Raw genomic sequence first — 16,596 nt, 5'->3', positions numbered from 1 at the left:
CAGAGTCCAGATCTCACATCCGGATCCACAGATGCCTTCTGGGGCTTTGATTCATGTGTCACGTTACTTGGGCAACCTGCAGTTCAGAGTCTGGAAGAAGATGCAGGACATCGTCCAAAACAGTGAGTCTGGAGAAGATCTGTCTGTCCTTGACCCTCTGAATGATCCCCTTTCCAACGATGAGGAGGAGCACCTTCAAGAATGTATGTGAATGTCACTGTTGAACCCTCACATGTGAGCTGATGTCTGCCCTGTCACACTAACCTTGCCTATGAACTTTGACCTCTGCAGTGCAGCACCAAGACAACAGTGTATCATCAGCCACCTCTCAGCAGGGCTCAAAATACCTCAAAATACTCCATAAACTGGTGATCCAGTACATAAGTCAGGGCCAGTATGACATAGCCGTGCCGCTCTGCAAACAAGCTCTGGAGGATCTGGAGAAAATCTCTGGACATGACCACCCTCGTGTGGCCACCATGCTCTACATACTGGCGCTCATATACAGGTGAGAGAAAAGCCCTGCTTCACTGGGTGAGAATGAGGAGCATGGGTTTGTCATGTAAAGAATAAATGCATCTTCACATTATGGATTGACAATGTCTTTTAACTCGGCGATCTGGATTTACCACTGTAACATTTGGCTCAAATGAATTTGAAAATGTCTTTTCCACTCAAAGTTAAGAAACAGCAGAATCCATTACAATTACCTCATACATGTGAGTTATTGGATGAATTCTCTGTTTGTCTGTCTCAGTGAGCAGCAAAAATATGAAGAAGCTGTTCACTTGCTGAATGATGCTCTCTCCATCAGAGAGAAGACACTTGGGAAAGACCATCCTAAAGTAAGTGAAATAAATGTTGATTTCAGCATTTCATGTGAAATTATTTAATGTCATTTGTGTGTAGGATGCTAGAAAGAATATTTTTGTTATAAAGGTATTCAATTTTATAAAGACCTTAAAAGCACAGTATGTATGTTTTGCTGCTAGAGGTCGCTTTTCAAAACAATAACAAAGGTGTAGCTTGATGACACCATGGGTGCTTCTCATTTCTAATTTGCGAATCCTTGTTTCCTTTCCTCACTTTCTTTCCTCACGTCTTAGCTTCACCCCTTTAGGATACGAGGGAAGGATACACCTGTGTGTCCTCAGTCATGACTCCTCAGGAAGCTTCCTCACTCCTCATTCCTTGCCTCCTCGCGGTGCAGTTAGAAAATTGTTAGAGATGTCCTTCAAAATGGCTGAGTTCGATCGGTTTCTGGGTCACGAACCGGAGGACGGAGGACTGAGGAAATGAGGAAGCTTCCCTGAACTTTGTTACTGTTACTTTTGATCACTTCACACACTTTTGATAAATTCACATTATTTTATTCCATTCCAATTTCATTTCATTCCAATTCGCTCGGTGGCTGGTATGAGACACTTGTTGCACTCTGCAGCTGGATTCCGGATGACTTGTGTTGCTAAATGGCATTCAGTTAATTTTAAATATATATAGTATTGTGGAGTAAATGCTGTATTACTGTTTCTACAAATAAAGATTTTTCTGATAATGTTAGCCATTTGACAATATAGCATTGTCTCTGAGGCATATGATACAAACATGTTACTCACAGTAAATTAAGAAAACAATAAGAATAACCATGTTGAACTATATAACAATGATTAGTTTTCTGTTAATAAAGGTATCCTTTTTACCAGCTTTGCTTTGGTATTTAATAAATGAATATAATGGTAATGAAGTACTTTTGAGCTGTGTTAATAAGATTACATTATGTAAGATATTAAATTAAAATATCCAAAATCCACTAAAATAATATTATATTTTGTTGTCTTGTGTACTTACATTTTCCAAATGTTTCCATCAATGTTTAAATTCAGAGAAACGGCAATTTTAACCAGTGTAAAGGCCCGTGTCATTGTGTCGCCTGTCACTTATGTCATATTTGTGCTACCCTTGATTTTTGTTTTATTAGACAGGTGAGCAACCTTTTGGTGAAAATTCTTTCAAAAGCATCTCAGATGTCTCAGCGGTTAATGAAGTAGATTAGATTAAATTTAATTACAATTTATTGAGCTCTAAGATACAAGCATCACATACTCAGCTGGTTTTTCTCATGTACCATAAAGATGTATGCCCTACTGGGTAACACTTTACAATAACAGTACATGAATAATCATGTACAAATACCTAAATTAAATATTACTTTAATATGAACTAATGATGAGTTAAAGGGTTAGTTCACCAAAAAATGAGATAAGATATTATTAAAATAAGATATTTTTGATGAAATCTGAGAGATGTCTCCTCAATATACAGCAATTTAACAATCACTTTCAAGGTCCAGGTTTAACATTGTTAAACTGGTTGATGTGACTGCAGTGGTTCAACCTTAATTTTATGAAGTGATGAGAATACGTGTGGTGTAGAATAAACAACCAGGCCAGGAATGCTTAATCTTACCTTCAAAAACTCTTTTAACACCCACAAAACTAGGCAGAACCAATCACCCACAGACATGCATTGTGATCACAGAACAGTCTCTCTTTTTCTATAAACAGTGCTTTTCCACCCTCTAGTGGACACAACATTTCTCCCCCTCTCCCTCGCTCCCATGATCTCTCTAAACATGTAAGGTCACAACAAAGTCTTTCAAGTGACCTGGCCAGGATCTGGTATGCACCGGTCATGGGAAGGAAAAGTCCTGACATAGGCTTGAAGGGCCCAGAGACTGTGGGGCCTGTGAAATTATAGGCAGGGTAAGGGAAATGGGGTGAGGGCAAAAAGGGGTCTAAGTCTTTCCTGCCAACCTGAGGTGTTGCAGTTTCCAGTTCCAGTGGGAGAAAGGTATGTGGAAGATTCCCACTGCTTGCCCACAAAGACTGGGGTAGGTGCAGCTACTTTACAAAGATGACTAGCGTGCCATCGGGTACCATCCTCCAGGAGAAAAGATACCTATTGATACCTCAGCCTATCTGATTGGCAACCAACAAGGGGGTAGACCAGAACGAGGCCAGTTTATTGCTCCTGTGTGGCCTGCGAACTCTCACTATCTGGCTCTGATATCTGATATCATCTCTGATAATCTGATATCTGGCTCTTTGGCACATCTGAATCTGTCAAATCTCATCAGGTTTCATCAGGCGCTGCTGGCGAGTGACGTGAGTTTTAACCCGCCAGGTGTGTCTGTCCAGCGGCAAAGTGAGTTTCCTGTCCAACATTAGGAAGGTGGGGGAAGGTGTGCATCAAATTTGCTCCTTTGTGGGCTACTTGGAAGATAAATGAGGGCTATGTCTATGAAGGTAAAATGACGCAATAAAGAATCGCATGCGCAAGGTAATATTTGTGGACGTGTACACAAGAAATGTGCAGTTAAACTTGCATGCGCAAAAGAAGATTTGTGAAGGTGTAAATCGCCAAAATGTAGTGTGGAATAAACAACCAGGCCAGAAATGCAGTGAACAACTCTTGAAGTTTACTCTTACTCTCAAAAACACTTTTAACACCCACAGTACTACGCAGAACAAATCACCCATAGCACAATCAGACATGCATTGTGATCACAGAACAGTCTCTCCTTTTCCGTTAACAGTGTTTTCCACCCTTTAGTGGACACAACAAATATTTTTTGTGTGCAAAAACAAAACAAAAACGACTTTATTCAACAATTTTTTTCTCTACCCTGACAGTCTCCTAAGCAGTTGAGTACAGAGTACAGAGCTTCCGTGTTCTACGTCAGACTGCCAACTCATTATTGTCCGGCTCTTGTGTCAGCATCACAGGCATGCATCATGTGAACAGCATTGGCCAATACTGAGCTGGCGTTCGGACGTAAACAGGGAAGCCTGCACTGCGTCAACTGTGTAGGAGACTGATGGAAGAGAAGAAATTGTTGAATAAAGTTGTTATTTTTGTTTTGTTTTTGCACACAAAAAGTATTCTCGTCACTTCGTAAAATTAAGGTTGAACCACTACTGTCACATTGACTATTTTAACGATGTCTTTAGTAACTTTCTGGACCTTGAAAGTGGTGGTTAAATTGCTGTCTATGGAGGAGTCAGACAGCTTTTGGATTCCATCAAAAATATCTTAATTTGTCTTTTAGGTTTTACGGGTGTAAAATGAAATGAGGATGAGTAATTAATGACAGAGTTTTCATTTTTTGGTGAACTAATGCTTTTAGTAATATTTAATTTAGGTATTAGTACATGATTATACATGTACTGTTATTATAAAATGTGTTAGTGTCTCGCCAGGATGCGCCATTGTGTGTCTTTGTGTTTCAGGTGGCAGATACTCTCAAAGGTCTGGTTGTGCTATACATGAAACAAGGCAAGTATAAGGAGGCTGAGCCACTCTGTAAACGAGCCCCTGGACATCCAAGAGAAGGTCAGTGGATGTCCTGTAACCAAATCATCGGTCCTTAAACCTCAGCAGGTTCATCCACCCATAAATGTCACATTGATCTGTTTAAAAATACAGCCTGTTTAAAAACAGAATAATATCTGTTTAAAAATACAACTTGTAATATTTGGGTCTGTGTACGGTCCGTAATCAGGGTATCTTCCGTTCATTCATGTTTTGATTTGATATTGAAATCAGAAAAATGAGAAAACCGCACTTTTTTTCGTTTTTCATTTTTAAAATGAAAACGAAAAAACAAAAAACTGGCTTGATTTTTCTTTTTTCGTTCTGGGGTTGGAAACAAATAAGCAGTTTGAAAATTCGATCTCTACATGTGGGCGGGAATGAAACGCCTCTTTCCACTGATTGGTCAACCAGACGTCAAACCGTGTCGTCATCAGTTGTTCATCGGTTCAGCTCAACAGAATAAAAGTCCCTCGTTCTACAGCTGTATGGATTCTTAACGCGTTTATTCTACATTTTATCTCTTTCTCATGAAATATTAATTTACTTTGCAGCTGCACACAATTACCCCCATTCTACAACGTTGACACAATGCCTGTTTTATTGAAGTGACCAAATATAAAAATCTAGCGAAGCTGCTCAACGCACTGGGCAGCGAATGTATAGGCACACATTGAATTAAAAAGTGCAAATCAGTAGCCGATGTAAATATGCAGCAGTCATAACTTTTGTTGTAGACAACACCCTGAGTTTTGGGATCTGGGATGAATTTGAAATATGACAGATATGAAAATATATTACATGTTATTAGTTCATCAAAGCGGTGCTATAGAGAGATGGACTTAAAATGCGAATTGGATGATTTGACGGAGGTGAACTCGTTTATGCCCATTTGAAATAGGCTATCACACATTTAAAAAAAGTAAAATAAATAAGTAAAGGGAAAAATGTTAAAACGGTGTTAAAAAAATAACCATAATAGTGCTCTCTTAAGAAGATATCAATTATACTTTATCAATATTAGGCTATATATCAAAACCCTGAAATAACACTAACAATAATGAGATAAAGAGTATATAGTCTATTTATTGTCATCTGTCTGTGTCAGAAATTAACTGTAATTGATTAATTAATTTACAGGGGATTTTAGGATTTTTTTCCTAATCTTATTAGATATGTATGCTTTCTTTAATGTTAAGTTCTTAAATTTTGTCATTTAAATTACAATAATATGACGCTATAGGTTGTTACCAATTAAATCAGTATCAAACAAAGGCTTGCAGAGGTGTCAAAGAAGCAGCACCTGAAGTTGCTTTTAGATTTATGAGTTGTTAGATTGCTCAGAGAGGGCAGTATATGTGTACGAATTACAATTGCATAATGTAATGATATTAATGTTTTACACATCATTTTGAATACAGAAAATTTTAAATGACAAAATGAAACGATAATTATGATTATGAAATTAATGTCGCCAGTAGGTGTCAGCAAGTCTTTGTGTTAATGATTGAGTCATTTATTTAAGCGATTCGTTCAAAACGCTGATTCATTGAAGAATATATCAATTGGAGCTCTATAATCTTTTGGGCCATTGAATCACTCAGTCAACTGATTTGTTCAAAGACTCTGATTCATTAAGGAATGAAACACTGCTCTGTGCGCTAGGAGTCAGTCACACAACGGTTCTGATATGCATTGGAAGTTTAGTCGGCAGAGAAATTAAAACACCGGTTTGTGTGACATTCATTAATACTCAATATTAATGAAATAAACTCAGAATATTGCCTTAAACAAAAGTTATAGCTTTAAGAAAAGGAAAAAAAATAGCATGTTGCCTATTATATACATATATTATGAAACAGAAGGATTAACTGAATATTTGACATTTGACATGTCCTACACTTCTCTATGAAAAAATCAAAAACTCAAAATAGAATAGGCATAATAGATGTGCTGTGACCTGTAAAATACACAAATATATATATATATATATATATATATATATATATATATATATATATATATATATATATATATATATATATATATATATATATATATATATATATATAATATTCATAGCCTATCTATCATTTCAATTCCATCCCATGTTGTCTAAAACAAAAGACATTTCTACACTCAATGTATCAAAGTTGTTGGCTGGGGGTAGTTGTGTGCAGCTGCAAAGTAAATTAATATTTATGAGATAAACTAATATTTCACGTGATGAATTAATGTCTACACAGAATTAAGCCCTGACTCTGCATCAGAACGATTTGTGTCAACATTCACTAGTCTGGCTATTTGATGAGAAAGAGATAAAATGTAGAATAAACGCGTTAAGAATCCGTACAGCAGTAGAGCGAGGGACTTTTATTCTGTTGAGCTGAACCGATGAACAACTGATAACGACCTGGTTTGACGTCTGGTTGACCAATCAGCGGAAAGAGGCGTTTCATTCCCGCCCACATGTAGAGATCGAATATTCAAACTGCCTATTTGTTTCCAACCCCAGAACGAAAAAAGAAAAATCAAGCCAATTTTTTGTTTTTTCGTTTTCATTTTGAAAATGAAAAACTAAAAAAAGTGCGGTTTTCTAATTTTTCTGATTTCAATATCAAATCAAAACATGAATGAACGGAAGATACCCTGGTCCGTGTACTTTTGCGTCCATTCCTTTCTCGTTTTTTAACCATGTCAAGAAAAACAAAAAACGAAAGGTTGTTGTATTTTTAAATGCTATGGTGAATACCAAAATTTTAATTAAATCCGAATACACAAATTTCATGTGCACAAAATAAATACTGACTTCTTTTCAGATTTTTGTTTATTACATTTTGCATCTTTATAAACCAAAATTAAAAAAGGACCGATGAAAGTCGAAGAAATGTCAATTTACAAGTTTTCTTTTGTAAAATTGTTGTTTCCCCCACACTTTCGAGAGCCATGTCTCTGAAACATAATACTTGACTTAGGGTGACCACCTGGCTATTGATCTGTTGCAGGACAGTACAGTAGATGTGATTTTGCGGGACACATGAAACAGATACATTTACAACTATTACGCTATGTAAATATTGATTTACATTGGCAAACTTGGCATATGCGCCGATTAATGTTTCTGCCGGTGGGTGCCCATAATGTTGCGCTTATGGCAACATTAAATCCTGGAGAGGAGATAGATTCACGGCTGCATGCAGGAGGACAAAGTTTGATCGCGCAGATGTAATATGTGAGCGAGAGCGCGGGCGCGTCCAGTTTTGTGCAAGGGAATCCGCCTGTGAGCGGAGAGATTCCTGCTCGCGTATTTGATGCGCTCTCGTGATACAATAATGCGCTCTCGACATTTTTCATTATAATAACGCCATAAACCCGCATTAAATTAACTATTGACGTGTGAAGAAAGTATTGTCTGAATTTCGCTATTTTGTATTGGTTAAAACAAATGGAGAATGTCTCGTTTTTCTGTAGGTGCTCGACCATTTCCGTGTGTGGCGCTTGATCGCCGCCGTTCGTTGGAAATATTTAACATCATCAGGATGGATGATTACATGCTTTAATCGATTTGGGCAGCTTTGAGCAGCTCTTGAGGTTCTTATCCAGTATGTGAGATGAAATCCTTGCTGGTGTAGTTGTGTTACTGACTTTGATGAGGCTCTTGCGCTGTCCATTCAGTTGTCATTATAGGGAAAACCTCTCTCTATGATTGCGTTGATTGGTTATTTTCACAGCTAGAATATGACGGCTGCACAAATAGATTTTTAAATGCTCCCAGTTTTTATTATAGGTATTTCTTACTGTGGTATTGTAATTTCAGGGATGAAAAAAAATTACAGACATAAATGAAATGCGGGACACTACTTAGCCTAAGTCTTGCGGGACGCGGGACAAAGCTCCCAATTTCGGGACTGTCCCGCAAAATGCGGGACGGGTGGTCACCCTATCTTGACTTGATTTCCACCCCATTCTCACTCACGAGGGGTGCGATAATGCCGCATGTCCAAGAGATGCTATACTGGCAGCAAACGCGTCCAGCGAAGCGGGACATTCTAAGTGCTTAACGTGAAAAATCCTTAATGTGGCTTAATGTAGGTGATATTGGCGGAGCAAATTCACTACACCATTATAAGCAGCCCACTATGAACACAATTAATAACACGTTAAGCATTTTCCTTGAAAATAAAACACAGTTATGAAGAAAACGTTAATGCATTAAGACACTAATATTAAATGACCAATAAAGATGTGCAGACAAGCAGGTCGAATATTAAGGCAACACGCTTTCAACATTCAGCGTTTTCCACTTATAGAAAACCATTATAAACGCTTAACATTATATTGTCCTTCCACTTTGTTTACGTTGCAGTTATAGCAGATGCTGATGATGACAAGAAAATGTGCGAGAAAATGTAGTTTCTCTCTGGTTGTTGTTTTAGTAGGGTTGAGCAACGTAAAGCGTTAATGTCCAGCTACGCGGCCGTAACGCCTTGCTTTCAATGAGAATTGAGAAATATTTCATGTCAAACCTCCAATGAGGCAAAGGGCATGGGAATTCTGTCTTCATGAAAATCACATATTGGGGTATAATTTTGTCATTATGTTGGTATATGTTCAATTTTAACGGCATAAAGTGACTTCTGATTCCAAACTATTTCTCAATATAAAACAATATAAAACACCTAACAGAGTCAGACGAAAAGTCAGTAATTTAGATGTCGTTTTGGCCTTTATTCACATAAAATACTAAATAGCAAAATGACGGGATTGAAACCACAAGCGGGAACTCGATCATGTTAGAGCGCTAAACAAAAGGCTATAAGGTTTAGAAATTTTAGGTTAAAATATATATGTACAAATAATAATAATTTAATGAATGAAAATTAATCAATGTCATTTAGGCTGGCTCTTGAAAAAAAAAAAGCCACTAGAGGGCGCTTTAGCGTCTGTGTGTATGACGAGAAACACTGGAAAATTAAATTTAGCATTTTTACATATTAAATAACAATTTGAATATCATTTATGTTATTTTTTATAAAATATTAATCTTGCATAAAGAAAATTGGCTTGTATCTGCTAATTCTATTCATCAATGTTAAATTAAAAAACAAAGAAGCCGCATTTTCCATATTTCATTTCTGGTTTAAAAAAGGAAAAACGAATGGACGCAAAAGTACACGGACCCGAAAAAATGTCAATTTACAAGTTTTCTTTTGTAAAATTGTTGTTTCTCCCACACTTTCGAGAGCCATGTCTCTGAAACATGATAATAATTGACTTGATTTCCACCCCATTCTCACTCACGAGGGGTCCGATACTGCCGCATGTCCAAGAGAATGCTATACTGGCAGCAAACCAGTATGTCCCGCTTCTCCAGCAATAGTGATAATTCACTACTTTTAAGCAGTCCACTATGAACACAATTAACATGATAAGCTTTTTCCTTGAAAATAAAACACAGTTATGAATAAAACACTTAATGCATTAAGACACTGATATTAAATTACCAATAAAGATATGCAGACAAGCAGGTCAGGCCGAATATGAAGCAATGCGCTTTCAACATGCAGCGTTTTCCACTTATAGAAAACCGTTATAAATGCTTAACATAAAAATATTATCCTTCCACTTTGTTTACATTGCCGTTGTCTTAGCCTTAGATGCTGTTGATGACAAGAAAATGTGCGAGAAAATAGTTTCTCCCTGGATGTTGTTTAGGATTAAGCCACATTAATGTCCCAGCGACGTGGCTGTAACGCATTGCTTTCAATGAGAATTGAGAAATATTTCATGTCAAACCTCCACTGAGGCAAAGGGCATGGCAATTTTGTCTTCATGAAAATCACATATTGGAGTATAATGTTGTCATCATAACAAATGTTGGTATATTTTCAATTTGAACTGCATAGCTAGAAAGTGACTAATCCCAAACAATTTCTCATATAAAACAATATAAAACACAGAGCCAGACGAAAAAGTCACAGTATTTTATATGTCGTTTTGGCCTTTATTCATATAAAACAGAGTAAAAAGAAAAATGACGGGATTGAGACCACAAGCGGGAACTCGATCATGTTAGAGCGCTAAACAAGAGGCTATAGGACTAAGGTTTAGAAATGTAATGTTTAGGTAAAAATATAAATGTAAAAATAATAATAATAGTAATTTAATGAATGAAAATGAATCAATGTCATTTAGGCTGGCTCTTGAAGCGAGTCATTGACGCCAGAGGAAAAGGCACTAGAAGGCGCTTTAGCGTATGATGCAAAACACTGGAAATTAAATGTAGCTTTTTTACATATTAAAAAACAAGTTGTATATTTCATTTCTGGTTTAAAAAACGAATGGACGCAAAAGTACACGGACCGTGTACACAACGTTTATTCATTTTTCAATTTAATATTAAAAGTAGTAAAATGAGAAAACGGTGCATTTATTGTTTTTTTGTTTTTTCAAAAAAAAAAAAAAAAAAAACCTCAAACAAACAAAAAAACCCCTGAAAATTCAGTTTGATTTCACGTTTTTTTTGGGTTAGGGTTAGAGAGCCAGTAGGTGGCAGCAAGTCACTGTCATTATGAGTCAGTGAGACATTCATTCGACAGATTCATTCAAAACACTGACTCATTCAGAAATGAATCAAGTGACTGTCTATAACTGTGTCCCAATTCAGGGGCAGTCGCATTTGAAGGCTGCATATGTCATCGAGACAGAGTGTATTTTAAGAAAAGTATTAAAAAAAAACTGACACAAAAAGTCAACAGTTAAACTGCCCAACTAAATGAAACCCTGATCACCAAAATGATGATTAAACATTTTCAATAAAACATCAACATCTAAACCTATTCTAAACCTTAATTCTAAAAAAAGAACGATAAACGAATGACAGAAATAAAGTCAGTCTGGTTTGTAATAAGAGAGATTTAATGTCTTTTCAGTTGATTTCTTCTAAGGCTGTGGATGGAAGTCAGTTGTAGTTACTGTGTTTCTCTTTTCTTCAGTGATTCAGTTCATTATCATCAGGTGTCTTCACCAACAATCATCACACAATAAATCACTCAAGTATCTAATTAACTCTATCACTGCTTCGGTGTTACTTTTAACACCCTGCTGATGGTTTTCATATGACCACTGAGTGGTATTCATTTAACACCGGGGAATTTACTGTGCAATTATACAGTTTACAGTCATTATACACAGACCACATGAATGAAGGACACTATTGACCTGTCTGTCTCTCTGCCTGTCTCTCTGTTTGCATTACAGGTGTTGGGGAAGGATCATCCCAATGTGGGGAAGCAGTTGAGTGATCTGGCGGTGTTGTGTCACAATCAGGGCAAGTACGAGGAGGGTGAGCATTATTACCGCAGAGCTCTGAAGATCTATGAATGCAGACTCAGTCCAGATGACCCCAGAATCGCCACAACCAAGCACAACCTGGTTAGTTTGTCAAACTGTGTTATGACCCCTGAAATAATCTAGGGGTACAAGGGTCTAACATTTAAAATTGACATTAAAAATAAATACATACAAACTGTACTGCTTTTCTGCTGGAAAACAGTGTGAGGTTCTGTAGACCAGTCCTGATGGCTTTGGCGTCTGTTAAGAAGGTCGGGGTTCTGCAGGCATTTTCAGTTGACGAAGCATGCTTGGAATTCAGACCGACCAACTCTCATGTGGTCCTGAGACTCCAGCCTAGATATGTGCCCAAAGTTCCCACCACTATAACTAACGTCACTCTGACGTTGAAATATTCCACCCTGTTGGCTGGGTTACCTCAGAGATCTTCCATATATATTACTGCCTATGCCGGTTCATATGTGCTTGTAAGACCTCCTACAAGCAGACAGCCTGTTAGCATACTTCCAGCTGGAATATGCTACCCAGTGTACTTCTGTGTTAAAGGATTAGTTCACTTTCAAATTAAAATTTCCTGATAATTTACTCACTCCCATGTCACCCAAGATGTTCGTGTCTTTCTTTCTTCAGTCGAAAAGAAATGAAGGTTTTTGATGAAAACATTCCAGGATTTTTCTCCATATAATGGACTTCAATGGAGCCCAAACGGTTGAAGGTCAAAATTACAGTTTACAGCGATACCAGACAAGAAATAAGGGTCTTATCTAGAAAAACCATCGCTCATTTTCTAAAAAAACCCAAAACATTATATATGTTTTAACCATAAATGCTCATCTTGAACTAGCTCTCTTCTTCTTCTTCTCTATTTGAATTCCAGCAGTGTAGACACTGCTAAGTGTATTACTGCCCTCCACAGGTCAAAGTTTGAACTAAATTGTCATATACAATGTTCTAGTATATGATTAGTTCAAACTTTGAAGTCCACTATATGGAGAAAAATCCTGGAATGTTTTCATCAAAAACCTTCATTTCTTTTCAACTGAAGAGAGAAAGACATGGACATCTTGGATGACATGGGGGTGAGTAAATTATCAGGAAATTTTAATTAGAAAGTGAACTAATCCTTTAAGTCTAGCCCTTTGCTCGTGCTAGGTCTCACGACAAGGTGCTATCGCTTACACAGGACACTGGAAGACAGCCATTGAGGTCTTACATAAGTAACCGAGACGTTCTCCATCCACATGCACAAAGAAATGTTTGTATCTGTCAAATCATCAGCCACACTCACAATTATTCCATTTAGTCTTCATGGAATGACAGCAGTGAAATATTCATAATTTCTTTGCAGGCATCCTGTTTTTTCAAACAAGACAAAAAAAAAGAAGCTGAGTTTCTTTTCAAAGAGATTCTGACCTCTGCTCATGAGAAGGAGTTTGGATTGCTGAATGGTGAGCTGTATTTTTTTGTTTGACTATTATTTGTGCCATTTTGCCTTTATTTGATAGATCAGTAAAGTAGAAACAGGAGTACGGCCCACACAATGCTTATTAAACAGATTAGTAGATTAGTATTGAAGGGCCACAAAGATGGATGGTTTCTCAGAGGACTGAACCTAAGACAAATCTTATAAAAGACAGTAGTGCTTTCTGAGAATGTGAGGTTTTTGGCCCAATCATGTGGCTTTAATGGGTAATGATGTTACTTGTGTGTCTGTTTCCAGCTGAAAACAAACCCATCTGGATGCATGCTGAGGAAAGAGAGGAGATGAGCAAGGTGTGTGTTGTGGATGAAATTAGTGTTTGTGTTTCTTCCCGACTGCTGTCATTCAAACTGTCTGTCTGCTGATATTCAGGAGAAACACGGAGGCAACACAGCGTATGAAGAATATGGAAGCTGGGACAAAGCCAGAAAACTCAACGGGTACCACATCACAAACCTTCACAAAGCTGCAGAAGAGCAGGACCATTATGTTCTTAATGCTGTTTGTTCCTGATTCCTTAGTCATTTTTTGTTGTCATAAATCAGACAGACACATCTAGTAATGATCACAAATCACCAGATAAGGCATCCAGAGTTGCCAGATGAGTCCAGAGTTGCTATGTTTTTAACCAGACACGAATGGGTCGAAATGTCATGACACCCCCAAATCTAAAGAAATAAAACAAGTAATAATATTTTGGAGAAAGAAAATGAAGCCTATTAATCCCTCTTGTTTTCATACTGCAGTCCGGCCATAAATGCGACGCTGAGGAATCTAGCCATTTTGTACCGCAAACAGGGCAAGATGAAGGCCGCAGACATGCTGGAGGAATGTGTCCCAAGATCCAGTACCCACAAACAGGTACAGAACAAACCTCACTTGTCATCTGTCTGCCTGTCAGTTCTCTCATGCCTTTTCCTGCTGCTTATTGTTTGGAGATGTTTTTGCAGCTCATTCCAGCCTCATTCAGTGCAGCATTAATAAAGCTCAACCAATTTCATTAGCATTATCAAATGAGAGCTTAGGCCTATGTTTTTAATAATAATAATAATAATAATAATAATAATAATAATAATAATAATAATAATAATAATAATAATAAAGGTTGGTTTTAGGCCCATTAAACTATTAATTTTTATTAGTTGTATCAGAATAATTAAAGTAAGTACAGCAGATCCTGCCATAAAATATGAAAACCTTACAATTATATTGTAATATATAACGATGTAGCGGTTATTAATCAATTTATGGGTGGAATATGAATATAATAATTCATAAGGTTTTATGAATTATTATGCACATATTGACCCAAGGGGGAATTAAACATATATTGTGAATCAATTACAACGAATTATAATTAATTACATATATGATTAGTTCAGGTTCAATAATTATTTAGAGAAACTACCAGTTCGTCCAGCAAACCGTTGCTTCTCATAGAATATTATGAACGGAGTTATTCTCTGGCCATGAAAATAACTTGCTATTATAGCATCAAAGCATAAAGCGATCGAAAAAACGTTAAAGTGACTTGGTCTTCAGTTGAAAGAACAAACAGAACAATCGAGCATGAATTAAGTGTTTAATATATGCAGCTACGACTACTGAGATTATACGTCTAAAATATATACAGAGGTATACACATATATATATATATATATATATATATATATATATATATATATATATATATATATATATATATATATATATATATATATATATACACAAGAATGAAAATGAAGAAAAGACAGGGAAAGAAAGATGATCAAAGAATGGCAAATTACACAGTTAAACCTTTTTGAGAGAGCCAGCACAGAAATCAGTTAAAATTTCAGATAAATGAAAATTTGCCCGCACTATTTGGCGGGCAAAGTTCCTTTGTTTGGTCTCCTAGCTGAATTTGCATACTTAATGACTATCAGATCGGATTTCGAGATGGAGTACGTTCTTCACAGTATCATTAGACACATAGAAAAATGCATTTGTCAGCTATGTGACATATCTCAGTGAATAGCTCGAGTCCGGAGCTTTACGGAGAGATCAAACTCGATAGATCAGAAAGGCATAGAAAAGAAGTTATGGTTTACACACAAAATTCCACTATTAAAATGCACACTAGCACAAATACACTCATTTAAACACTAGGAAACATGCATAGGCCCTAAGTACATGATGGATATATTTCCGCATAGTTGTATTTTACATATACAGTCAAAAATGTATATTTGTGTGTTTCTGTATGTGTCTGGGTGTGTGTGTGGTGTGTGTTGGAATGTGATCTGGTCAGTCTCTGGGGGGGAGGTGCTCCTTTTGAAGTCACCAAAGTGAGGAAGTTGGAGTTTTCTGTTTACCCTCACGGGTCCACAAAGGTGTCAAGTGGGCTCATCTTATGGCAGACTGTTCAGAGCCGAGATGGTTTTACAACCCAGTCCAGCATGCTAAAAGCATTCTGAACATTCCAAAGTTTATTGATTATCCTGATACGTGTGCATATGCTACATATTTTTATTCACATTACAATGATGATCATTTTGGAGGACAATGTGCTTAATTGAAAATTATATCAGTGTTATTTAAAACGGGCTTAATTTTCATTATGCCAAATCCTATTGTTTTTTTCTTATTTTGGGTTGAAAAATGAGATGATCGGTTTAGTGAGGTTCTCTCCAAAATCATTTGAATATGTAAATCGCAGGTTTACATATATGGCCGATGATGCAAACACACATTTTATAAAGTGTTTCTGAATGATTCTGGTCCAAAAAAGTGTTTCACTGGACTCTTGATCAGACACAGAGACATTTAACAAAACACAGTGTTTGTGCATCAGGCCTGATGAAAAGCCTTAATGATGAGTCACAGAAGCTGATTTCACTGTATTATAAAACTGAATGTAATTTAATTTCAGTTTAGGTCCCATGCTCATGCACAGCAAAATCCCCAGAGTTAAATCAACTCTGCTCAGAGTACATATGGTCCCTCTCTAAATAGTGTTAAAATGACTCTGAAGCAGAGTTAAATTAAGTAATTAATTAATTAATGATTGTGCATTAGTGATGAACACCTGCTGTTAACAAGCAGAATCACTGAAGAAATAAGAAAAAACACAACAACTACAAGTGATTTAATTCACAGCCATATTAATTGCTTAATTATCTCATTAACTTTAACTCTGCTTCAGTGTTACTTTAACACTATTTAGAGAGGGACCATATGTAATCTGAGCAGGGTTGATTTAACTCTGGCGACTTTGCTGTGTGGGCACACAAACAGCATGAGAGATTTCTGTGCTTGTTTCTGACAGCTTCTTTGTGAGGTTCATGTTGGTCTTTCAGTAACAGAAAAACAGATCTGAATGAGTTATAATGCAACACTCAAATAATCAAGCT

The 16,596-nt window shown here is 36.7% G+C and overlaps 1 protein-coding gene and 1 pseudogene across 1 annotated transcript in view; both read left to right on the top strand.

The window, feature by feature from the left end:
• LOC125274281 (kinesin light chain 1-like) overlaps positions 1-16,596 on the top strand; it is an 89,246-nt gene that overhangs the window by 31,615 nt on the left and 41,035 nt on the right. The gene's annotated exons all lie outside the window — the stretch shown is intronic.
• On the top strand, positions 32-16,562 carry LOC125249210 (annotated as a pseudogene).

Source organism: Megalobrama amblycephala, linkage group LG1 (assembly GCF_018812025.1).
Source record: "Megalobrama amblycephala isolate DHTTF-2021 linkage group LG1, ASM1881202v1, whole genome shotgun sequence".
NCBI lineage: Eukaryota > Metazoa > Chordata > Actinopteri > Cypriniformes > Xenocyprididae > Megalobrama > Megalobrama amblycephala.
Note: the sequence above shows the minus strand (reverse complement) of the source record. Positions and strands in the feature narration are given on the sequence as shown.